The sequence below is a fragment of the Phoca vitulina genome, unplaced genomic scaffold (assembly GCF_004348235.1).
Source record: "Phoca vitulina isolate PV1807 unplaced genomic scaffold, GSC_HSeal_1.0 scaffold124, whole genome shotgun sequence".
In the NCBI taxonomy this organism is placed as follows: Eukaryota; Metazoa; Chordata; class Mammalia; order Carnivora; family Phocidae; genus Phoca; species Phoca vitulina.
The window spans coordinates 318,054-328,529 of record NW_022589827.1 but is presented as its reverse complement, the minus strand read 5'-3'; positions in this window follow the sequence as shown (position 1 = coordinate 328,529).

Here is a 10,476-nt window from a genome sequence, read left to right as displayed (position 1 = left end):
AGATCAGGAACACGACAAGGATGCCCACTCTCGCCGCTATTGTTCAACCTGGTACTAGAAGTCCTAGCAACAGCAATCAGACAACAAAAAGAAATAAAAGGGATTCTAATCAGCAGAGAAGAAGTCAAACTCTCTCTTTTCACAGATGACATGATACTTTGTGTGGAAAACCCAAAAGACTCCACCCCCAAATTACTAGAATTCATCCAGCAATTCAGTAATGTGGCAGGATACAAAATCAATGCACAGAAATCAGTTGTTTTTATATACACTAACAATGTAACTGTAGAAATAGAAATTAGAGAACCGATTCCATTTACAAAAGCACCAAAAACCATGAGATACCTTGGAATAAACTTAAACAAAGAGGTAAAGGATCTATACTCTAGGAACTACAGAACATTCATGAAAGAAATTGAAAATGACACAAAAAGATAGAAAAACATTCCATGCTCATGGATGAGAAGAATAAATATTGTGAAAATGTCTATGCTGCCCAGAGCAATCTATCCTTTCAAAGCCATCCCAATCAAAATAACAATAATATTTTTCAAAGGGCTGAATGAAACAATCATAAAATTGGTATAGAATCAGAAAAGACTTTGAATCACCAAGGAAATGAAAAAGAAAAACAAAGCTGGGAGCATCACGTTGCCTGACTTTAAGCTATATGACAAAGCTCTGATCATCAAGGCAGCATGGTACTGGCACAAAATCAGACGCATAGATCAGTGGTACAGAATAAAGACCCCAGAAATGGACCCTCAGCCCTATGGTCAACTAATATTCAACAAATCAGGAAAGAATATCCAATTGAAAAAAAAAGACAGTCTCTTCAATAAATGGTGCTGGGAAAATTTGACAGCTATATACAGAAAAATGAAACTTGACCATTCTCTTACATGATACACAAAGATAAAAACTGAAAGTGGATGAAAGAGCTCAATGTGAGACAGGAATCCATCAAAATCCCTGAGGACAACATAAGCAATAACGTCTTCAACATCGTCCACAGCAACGTCTTTCAAGACACGTCCCCAGAGACAAGGGAAACAAAAGCAAAAATGAACTTTTTGGACTTAATCAAGATAAGTTTCTGCACAGCAAAGGAAACAGTCACAAAAATGAAGAGGCAATCCACAGAATGGGAGAAGATATTTGCAAATGACACTACAGACAAAGGGCTGATGTCCAAGATCTATAAAGAACTTCTTAAACTCAACACCCAGAAAACAAATAAGTAAAAAATGGGTAGAAGAGATGAACAGACATTTCTCCAAAGAAGACATACAAATGGCTAACAGACACATGAAAAAATGTTCATCATCATTCACCATCAGGGAAATTCAAATCAAAAACACATTGAGATACCACCTTATAGTAGTTAGAATGGCAAAAATTGACAATGCAAGAAAGAACAAATCTTAGGTTACGGAGAAAGGGGATCCTTCTTACACTGATGGTGGGAATGCAAGTTGGTACAGCCAATTTGGAAAACAGTGTGGAGGTGCCTCAAAAAATTAAAAATAAAGCTACCCTAGGACCCAGCAATTGCACTTCTGGGTATTTACCCCAACAATACATATATAGTGAAAAGAAGGGCCATATGTACCCCAATGTTCATAGCAGCAATGTCCACAATAGCCAAACTGTGGAAAGAGCTGAGATGACTTTCAACAGATGAGTGGATATAGAAGATGTGGTCCATATATACAATGGAATATTACTCAGGCATCAGAAAGGATAAATACCCAACTTTTGCATCAACATGGATGAGACTGGAGGAGATTATGCTAAGTGAAATAAGTCAAGCAGAGAAAGTCAATTATCATATGGTTTCACTTGTTTGTGGAATATAAGGAATAGCATGGAGGACATTAGAAGGAAGGGAAAATGAAGGGGAGAGATCAGATGGGGAGATGAACCATGAGAGACTATGGACTCCAGAAAACAAACTGAGGGTTTTAGAGTGGAGGGGGTTGAGGAATGGGTTAGCCCAATGATGGGTATTAAGGTGGGCACGTATTGCTTGGAGCACTGGGTGTTTTGTCTATCCATGAAGATGAGTGATATTGAACATCTTTTCATGTGTCTGTTGGACATATTCTTGGAGAAATGTCTATTGTGTCTTCTGCCCATTTTTTAAATTGGATTATTCTGTTTTTAGTTTTGAGTCCTACAAGTTCTTTATATATTTTGGATACTAACCCTTTATCAGATGTGTCATTTGCAAATATCTTCTCCCATTCTATAGCTTGCCTTTTAGTTTTGTCAATTGTTTCCTTCCCTGTGTAAAGCTTTTTATCTTGATGAAGTCCCAATAGTTTATTTTTGTTTTCCCTTGTCTCAGGAGACATATCTAAGAAGAAGTTGATATGGCCGTTGTCAGAGTGTTTGCTGCCTGTGTTCTCCTTTAGGATTTTGAGGATTTTCTGTTTAACATTTAGGTCTTTCATCAAATTTTATATTTAAATTGAATTAATTAACTTATAGTGTGTTATTAGTTTCAGAGGTAGAGTTTAGTGATTCATCAGTTGTATATAACACCCAGTGCTCATTACATCCAGTGCCTTCCTTAATGCCCATCACCCAGTTACCCCATCCCCCCCACCCAGTTCCCCTCCAGCAATATTCAGTTTGTTTCCTATAGTTAAGAGTCTCTTATGGTTTGTTTCCCTCTCTGATTTCATCTTATTTTATTTCAGCCATTTTGAATTTAGCTTTGTGTATGGTGTAAGAAAATGGTACAGTTTCATTATTCTTTTCCATGTTGCTGTCCAGTTTTCCCAACACCATTTGTTGAAGAGACTGTCTTTTTCTCACTGGATATTCTTTCTGCTTTGTTAAAGGTTAATTGACCATGTAGTTGTGGGTTCTTTTCTCGGTTTTCTATTCTGTTCCATCAATCTATGTGTCTATTTTTGTGCCAGTACCATACTGTTTTGATCACTAGAGCTTTGTAGCATAGCTTGAAGTCTGGAGTTGTGATTCTTCCAGCTATGCTTTACTTTTTCAAGATTGCTTTGGCTATTTGTGGTATTTTGTGGTTCCAAACAAATTTTAGAATTGTTTGTTCTGGCTCTGTGAACAATGCTGGTGGTATTTTTATAGGTATTGAATTAAATCTGTAGATTGCTTTGAATAGTAGATGATTTTAGCCATATTTGTTCTTTTTTTATGCAGGTTTTCTTTTTTTTAAATTTTATTTTATTTTATTATGTTATGTTTGTCACCATACAATACATCATTAGTTTTTGATGTAGTGATCCATGATACATTGTTTTCATATAACACCCAGTGCTCCATGCAGTCTGTGCCCTCCTTAATATGCACCACTGGGTCAAACCATCCCCCCACCCCCCTCCCCTCGAAGACCCTTAGTCTGTTTCTCAGAGTCCATAGTCTCTCATGGTTCCTCTCCCCCTCCGATTCCCCCCCCCCTTATTTTTCCCTTCCTTCTCCTAGTCCTCCATGCTCTTCCTTATGTTCACAAATAAGTGAAACCATATGATAATTGACTTTCTCTGCTTGACTTATTTCTCTTACCATAATCTCCTCCAGTCCCATCCATGTTGATGTAAAAGTTGGGTATTCATCCTTTCTGATGGCTGAGTAATATTCCATTGTATATATGAACCACATCTTCTTTATCCGTTCATCTGTTGAAGGGCATCTCAGCTCTTTCCACAGTTTGGCTATTGCAGACTTTGCTGCTATGAACTTTGGGGTTCATATGGCCCTTCTTTTCACTACGTCTGTATTGTTGGGGTAAATACCCAGAAGTGCAATTGCTGGGTCCTAGGGTATCTCTATTTTTAAATTTTTGAGGCACCTCCACACTGTTTTCCAAAGTGGCTGTACCAACTTGCATTCCCACCAACAGTGTAAGAGGGTTCCCCTTTGTCCACAACCTCCCCAACATTTGTTGTTTCTTTCCCTGTCCATTTTCGCCATTCTAACTGGTATAAGGTGGTATCTCAATGTGGTTTTGATTTGAATTTTCCTGATGGCTAATGATGATGAACATTTTTTCATGTGTCTGTTACCCATTTGTATGTCTTTTTTGGATAAGTGTCTGTCCATGTCTTCTGCCCATTTTTGACTTGATTATTTATTTTTTGGGTGTTGAGTTTGAGAAGTTCTTTATAGATCTTGGAAATCAGCACTTTGTCTGTAGTGTCATTTGCAAATATCTTCTCCCATTCTGTGGGTTGCCTCTTTGTTTTGTTGACTGTTTCCTTTGCTGTGCAGAAGCTTTTTATCTTGATGAAGTCCCAAAAGTTCATTTTTGCTTTTGTTTCACTAGCCTTTGGAGATGTAGTTTGACAGATGTTGCTGTGGCCAATGTGGAAGAGGTTACTGCCTATATTCTCTTCTAGGATTTTGGTGGATTCGTTGTGTCATCTTAAATTTATTTCATCAGTGTCTTATGCTTTTTGGAATCTAGTTCTTTTACCTCTTTGTTTAGGTTTATTTCTAGGTGTCTTGTTTTTGTATCAATTGTAAGTGTGGTTGATTCCTTGATTTTCTTACTCCTGCTTCATTATTGGTGTATAGAAATGACACAGATTTCTGTACATTGATTTTTCTATCCTGCAACTTTACTGAATTCATTTCTCATTTCAAGCAGGTTTTTTTTTTTTTTTCGTGGAATCATTCGGTTCTCTATGCATAGCATCATGCCATCTGCAAATAGTTACAGTTTTACTTATTTCTTATGAATTTTGATGTCTTTTATTCCTTTTTGTTTTATGATTGCTGTAGATATGACTTCTAACACTATCTTAAAAAACATTGGTGAGCGTGGACATCTCTCTCTTGTTCCTGACCATGTGAAAAAAGCTCTCAGGTTTTTTCCACTGAGGATGATATTAGCTGTGGGTTTTTCATATATGGCCTTTATTATGTTGAGGTATATTCCCTCTAAAAATACTTTGTTGAGGGTTTTTTTTTTTTAAATTATGAATGGATAGTGTGCTTTTTCAAATGCTTTTTCTCCATCTGTTGAAATTATCATATGGTTCTTATCTTTTCATTTTTTAATGTGGTGTATAATGTTGATTGATCTGTGAATATTGAACCACCTTTGCAATTCAGGAATAAATTTCTCTTGATTGTAGTGAATGATTTTTTAAGGTATTTTTGGATTCTTTTTGCTGGTATTTTATTGAAAATTTTTATTCTACTCATCAGGCATATTGGTTTGTAATTCTCTTTTTTAGTAGTGTCTTTATCTACTTTTGGTAGCAGGGTAATGCTAGCATCATAGAATGAATTTGAACGTTGTCACTTTAAAAAAAATTTTTTGGAATAGTTTGATAAGTATAGGTATTAACTCTTCTTTAAATGTTTGGTAGAATGCCTCTGTGAAGCCATCTGGTCCTGGACTTTTATTTATTGGGAAATTTTCGAATACAGATTCAATTTGTTTACTGGTTTTTGGTCTCTCAATTTTTCTATTTCTTCCTGTTTCAGTTTCATTAATTTATGTTTATAGGAATTTATCTATTTCTTTTAGGTTGGCCAATTAGTTGGCATATAGCCTTTCAAAATGTTATTTTATACTTGTTTGTATTTCTGTGATGATGTTTGCAATTTCTCCTCTCCCATTTATGATTTTATTTATTTGGTCCTTTCTTTTTAGTTTTTGTTAAGTTTGGCTAGGGTTTTATAAGTTTTTTAAAGATTTATTTTATTTATTTTGAGAGAGAAAGAGAGAGGGAGAGCATGAGTGGGGGGAGGAGCAGAGGGAGTGGAAGAGGAAGAAGCAGACTCCCTGCTGAGCACAGAGCCCAATGTGGGGCTTGATCACAAGACCCTGAGACTATGACCTGAGCCAAAGTCAGACGCTTAACCAACTGAGCCACCCAGGCACCCTGGGTTTTATCAATTTTATTAATTTTTTTCAATGGACTATCTGCTGACTTCATTTATCTATTCTAGCAGCAGCAGCAGCAGCAGCAGCAGCAGCAGCAGCAGCAGCAGTAGTAGTAGTAGTAGTAGTAGTAGTAGTAGTTTCTGTATCATTTATCTGTGCTCTAATCTTTATTATCTCCTTCCCTCTGCTGACTTTAGACTACATTGTTTGTTCTTTTTTTAGCTCCTTTATAGTGTAAAGTTAGGTTGTTCTTTGAGATTTTTCTTGCTTCTTTAGGTAGGCCTGTATTGCTATACATTTCCCTCATAGGATCACTTTTACTTCATCCCAAATGTTTTGGACCATTGTGCTTTCACTTTATTTGTTTGTATGTTTTTTTTTTAATTCTTTGATTACCTGGTTGACCCATCCATTGTTTAGTAGCATGATGATTAACCTCTATGTATTTGTGGTCCTTCCAAATTTTTTTCTTGCAGTTGACTTCTAGGTTCATAGCATTGTGGTCAGAAAAGTTGCATGGTATGATTTCAATATTTTTGTATTTGTATATGCTTTGTCACATAATATGTGATCTTTTCTGGAGAATATTCCATTTGTACTTGAAAAGAATGTGTATTTTGCTGTTTTTCAATGGAATATTCTGAATATATCTGTTAAGTCCATCAGGTCCAGTGTGTCATTCAAAGCCATTGTTTACTGGTTGATTTTCTGTTTCCTTGTTGATCTGTCCATTGAAGTAAGTAAGGTGTTAAAGCCCCTACTATTATTGTATTATTATCAATGAATTCCTTTATGTTTGTTGTTAATTGTTTTACATATTTTGGTGCTCCCATGTTGGGAACATAAATATTTACAATTGTTAGATGTTCCTTTTGGATTGTCAACTTTATTTACAATATAGTGACTTTCTTTGTCTTTTGTTACAATCTTTGCTTAAAATCTAGTTTGTCCAAGATAAGTATTGCTATCGTGGCTTTCTTTCTTTTTTAAATTTAAATTCAATTAATTAACATATAACATAAATAAATAACATAATTAACATTAATAAACATATTCTTAGTTTCAGAGGTAGAGCTCAGCTATTCCTCAGTTGCATATAACACTCAGTGCTCATTACATCACATGCCATTAATGCCTATCAGCCAGTTACCCCATCCCACCACTCCACCCCCTCCAGCAACCTTCAGTTTGTTTCTTATCCTTAAGTTTCTTATGGTTTGTCTTCCTCTTTGATTATGTCTCATTTTATTTTTCCCTCCCTTCCTCTACACTCCTCTGTTTTGTTTCTTAAATTTCACATATGAGTAAAACCATATAATTATATTTCTCTGATTGACTTATTATATATATATACCCTTATAATATATATATTATATATATACCCTTATATATATACCCTCCAGTTCTATTCACATCAGTGTAAATGGTAAATATTCATCCTTTCTGATGGCTGAGTAATATTCCATTGTATATGCATACCACCTCTTCTTTACCCATTTATCTGTCAATGGACATCTGGGCTCTTTCCATAGTTTGGTTATTGTGGACATTGCTGCTATAAACATTGGATTGCATGTGCCCCTTCAGATCACTACATTTGTATCTATGGGGTAAATACCTAGTAGTGCAGTTGCTGGGTCGTGGGGTAGCTCTATTTTTAACTTTCTGAGGAAACTTCATACTGTTTTCCATACTGGCTGTACAAGCTTGCAATCCCACCAACAGTATAAGAGGGTTCCTTTTTCTCCATATCCTCACCAACATTTGTTGTTTCCTGATTTCTTAATTTTTGCCATTCTGACTGTTGTAAGGTGGTATCTCATTGTGGCTTTAATTTGTATTTCCCTGATAGCTAGTGATGTGGAGCACTTTTTCATGTGTATGCTAGCCATCTGTATGTCTTCTTTGGAGAAGTTTTTGTTCATGTCTTCTGCCCATTTTTTGACTCGGTTAGTTGTTTTATGAGTGTTGAGTCTGAGAAGATTTTTATAGATCTTGGATATCAGTCCTTTATCTGTAATGTCACTTGCAAATATTTTCTCCCATTCCATGGGCTGCTTCTTAGTTTTGCTGACTGTTTCCTTTGCTGTGCAGAAGCTTTTGATCTTGATGAAGTTCCAAAAGTTCATTTTTGCTTTTGTTTCCCTTGCCTTTGGAAATGTGTCTTAAAAGAAGTTGTTGTGGCCAATGTTGAAGAGGTATTGCCTATGTTCTCCTCTAGGATTTTGATGGATTCCTGTCTCACATTGAGATCTTTCATCCATTTTGACTTTATCTTTGTGTATGGTGTTAGAGAATGGTCGAGTTTCATTCCCATGTATATAGCTGTCCAATTTTCCCAGCACCATTTATTGAAGAGACTGTCTTTTTTCCATTGCATATTTCTTCCTGCTTTGTCGAAGATTATTTGACCATAGAGTTGAGGGTCCATATGTGGGCTCTCTATTCTGTTCCATTGGTCTATATGTCTGTTTTTGTGCCAGTACCATGCTGTCTTGGTGATCACTGCTTTGTAATATAGCTTGAAGTCAGGCAACGTGATGCCCCCGGCTTTGTTTTTCTTTTTCAACATGTCCTTGGTGATTTGGGGTCTTTTCTGATTCCATACAAATTTTAGGATTGTTCGTTCCAGCTCTTTGAAAAAAACCAATGTTATTTTAATAAGGATGGCATTGAAAGTATAAATTGCTCTGGGCAGCATAGACATTTTAACAATGTTTATTCTTCCAATCCATGAGCATGGAATGTTTTTCTATCCTTTTGTGTCTTCCTCAATTTCCTTTGTAAGTGTTCTGTAATTTCTAGAGTATAGATCTTTTACCTCTTTGGTTAGGTGTATTCTGAGGTATCTTATGGTATTTGGTGCTATTGTGAGTGGAATCACTTCCTTAATTTCTCTTTCTACAGTTGCGTTGTTAGAATACAGAAAAGCAACTAATTTCTGTGCATTGATTTTGTATCCTGCCACATTACTGAATTGCTGTATGAGTTCTACTAATTTGGGGGTGGAATCTTTTTGGTTTTCCACATAAAATACCATGTCGTCTGCAAAGAGAGAAAGTTTGACTTCTTCTTTGCCAATTTGGATGCCTTTTATTTCTTCTTGTGGTCTGATTGTTGAGCCAAGGACTTATAGCATTATGTTGAACAATTGTGGTGAACGTGGTCATCCCTGTTGTGTTTCTGACCTTAAGGGAAAAGTTCTCATCTTTTCCCCATTGAGAATGATATTCACTGGGGGCTTTTCATAGATGGTTTTTATGATATTGAGGAATGTTCCCTCTATCCCTATATTCTGAAGAGTTTTAATCAGGAACAGATGTTGTATTTTGTCAAATGCTTTTTCTGCATCAATTGAGAGGATCATCTGGTTCTTATCTTTTTTTTATTGATGTGCTCTATCACGTTGATTGATTTGAGAATGATGAACCACCCTTGAAGCCCAGGCATAAAACCCCTTTGGTCGTTGTGAATAATCCTTTTAATGTACTGTTGGTTGCTATTAGCTAGGATCTTATTGAGTATTGTGGCATCCATGTTCATCAAGGATATTGTTCTGTAATTCTTTCTGATGGGGTGTTTGCCTGGTTTCGGGATCAGGGTAATGCTGGCCTCATAGAATGAGTTTGAAAATTTTTCTTCTGTTTCTGTTTTTTGGAACATCTTCAGGAGAATAGGTATTATTTCCTCTTTAAATGTTTGGTAGAATTCCCCTGGGAAACGATATGGCCCTGGACTTCTGTTTTTTGGGAGTTTTTTTTATTACTGCTACAATTTAGTTACTGGTTATTGGTCTGTTCAGATTATCTATTTTTTCCTATTTCAGTCTTGGTAGTTTGTAAGTTTCCAGGAAGGCATCCATTTCTTCCAGGTTGCTTAATTTGCTGGCGTATAGTTGCTGGTAATAATTTCTAATAATTTTTTCTATTTCCTTGATGTTTGTTGTGATCTCTCCCTTTTCATTCATGATTTTATTAATTTGGGTCCTTCCTATTTTCTTTTGGATAGATTTGGCCAGTGGATTTTCGATCTTATTAATTCTTTCAAAGAAAGAGCTTCTTGGTTCAGTGATCTGTGCTACTGGTTTTCTGGTTTCTATGTCATTGATCTCTGCTCTAAACTTTATTATTTCTCTTCTCCTGATTGGTTAGGTTTTATTTGCAGTTCTTTCTCCTGCTCCTTGAGGTATAAGGTTAGCTTGTGCATTTAGGGTTTTTCTAATTTTTCTGTGAGAGGCTTGGATGGTTATGTATTTCCCTCTTAGTCCTGCCTTTGTAGTATCCCTTAAGTTTTGGACTGAAGTTTTTTTTCATTCTGATTAGGTTCCATGAATTGTTTAAGTTCTTCTTTAATTTCCTGGTTGACCCATTCATTCTTTAGCAGGGTGTTCTTTAACTTCCAAGTGTTTTAATTTTTTCCAATTTTTTTTTCTTGTGATTGAGTTCCAATTTCAAAGCATTGTGGTCTGATATAATGCAGGGAATAATCTCAATCTTTTGGTATCAGTTGAGACCTGATTTGTGACTCATATGAGGTCTATTTGGGAGAATGTTCCTTGTGCATTTGAGAAGAATGTGTATTCTGTATTCTGTTTTAGG